Here is a 1,712-nt window from a genome sequence, read left to right as displayed (position 1 = left end):
ACTGCGGTTTAAAACTAGTGTAAGCGAAAGAAGAATCAGACCCCATGCACTTTGTACGTGTATTCTAGGCACCTTGCAAAGAGAAATACATCAATACATTATTGCAGTTTACAGAAACCAGGCCAGTGCAAAACAAAAAACCAAAAAAAAACTCTACCTAGGCTATTTTAGTACGATAATCAAGTTTGGGCTCTGCAGCAATTGTTTGAAATTACAGTGCTTCTGCCAAATGAATTTACATTCCACACAGTCTCCCTTCTCCAATATATGAAACAGAAAAATAACATGATGCATGAGCCATTGAAAGAATACTCCTTTTTGTGCATTTGCACCTTGGAGGCTGTTTTGAGAATCAGTTAAACTAATTTGGCTGCCCTTAATACCAGTATTCATAGAACTGTAGGGTTGGAAGGGACCTCAGAAGGTCATCTAGTCCACCCCCCTGCTTAAAGCAGGTCCAATCCCCAGACAGACTTTTACCCCAGCTTCTTAAATGGTCCCCTCAATGATTGAACTCACAACCCAGGGTTTAGCAGGCCAATGCTCAAACCACTGAACTATCCCACCTGCCCTGAGTTGAGTGCCTGGACAGGGGCATGAACCCTGGACCCTCAGATTAAGAGCCTGATGCTCTACCAACTGAGCTAGCCAGGCTTAAAAAAAATAAAGGTCATTGAGTCCAGCCCCCTGCCTTCATTAGCAGGACCAAGTATTGATTTTTGCCCAAGATCCCTAAGTGGCCCCCTCAAGCATTGAACTCACAACCCTGGGTTTAGTAACCCAACGCTCAAACCACTGAGCTATCCCTCCCCCAGATTGCTCTTTGTCTTTGCCTTTGCCTTTGCCTTTCTCATTATGGGTGAAACTCATCCCCACGCAGTATGGGGATGAGCTGGCACAAGGCATATGCACCATTTAAATTCTATTTAAGATGTAAAGACCCTGAGGGGCTTAAATGGGACTTAAATCATGGCTAGACTTTGTGCTGGCTCTCTGCATAGGGGAGAGTTTCATCTTCTCTCCATAGCTATTATGACCATTGGGAATCTCAAGCAAGAGTAGAGAGGTTATTTTATCTCTGTATTTGGTACTGGTGTGACCACTGCTGGAATATTGTGTCCAGTTCTGGTGTCCACAATTCAAGAAGGATGTTGATAAATTGAAGACAAGAGCCATGAGACTGATTCAGGGATTAGAAAACCTTCCTTATAGACTCCAGGAGCTCAATCTATTTAGCCAAACAAAGAAAAGGCAAAGGGGTGACTTGATTATAATCTACAAGTATCTATGTGGGGAATAAATATTTGATATGGGCTCTTCAATCTAGCAGAGAAAGATATAACACGACCCAATGGCTGGAAGTTGAAGCAAGACAAATCCAGACTGGAAATAAGGTGTAAATTAATTATGAGAATAATTAACCATTGGAACAATTTATAAAGGGTCATGGTGGATTCTCCATCACTGACAATTATTAAATCAAGATGGGATGTTTTCCTAAGAGATCTGCTCTAGGAATTATTTTGGGGAAGTTCCCTGGCCTGTGTTCTATTTGAGGTCAGACGAGATAATCACAATGATCCCTTCTGCCCTTGGAAACCATGAAATCCTTTCAAGCCCTTACTCAGTCTAAAGCCATGTTGAAGTCAAGGGGGTAGTTTGGCTAAAGGCTTCAGGACTAGGCCCAGTATTTGGAATTTGACCTTAACATG

At 42.3% G+C, this 1,712-nt stretch overlaps 1 non-coding gene across 1 annotated transcript; it reads right to left on the bottom strand.

The window, feature by feature from the left end:
• Positions 1-581: 581 nt before the first annotated feature.
• TRNAK-CUU (transfer RNA lysine (anticodon CUU)) lies at positions 582-654 on the bottom strand. The gene has a single exon. It is a non-coding gene; the product is annotated as a tRNA-Lys (tRNA).
• Between the last annotated feature and the right edge of the window lie 1,058 nt (positions 655-1,712).

This window comes from Chrysemys picta, chromosome 4 (assembly GCF_011386835.1).
Source record: "Chrysemys picta bellii isolate R12L10 chromosome 4, ASM1138683v2, whole genome shotgun sequence".
Classification (NCBI taxonomy): domain Eukaryota; kingdom Metazoa; phylum Chordata; order Testudines; family Emydidae; genus Chrysemys; species Chrysemys picta.
This window is presented reverse-complemented; position numbering and strand designations above follow the sequence as displayed.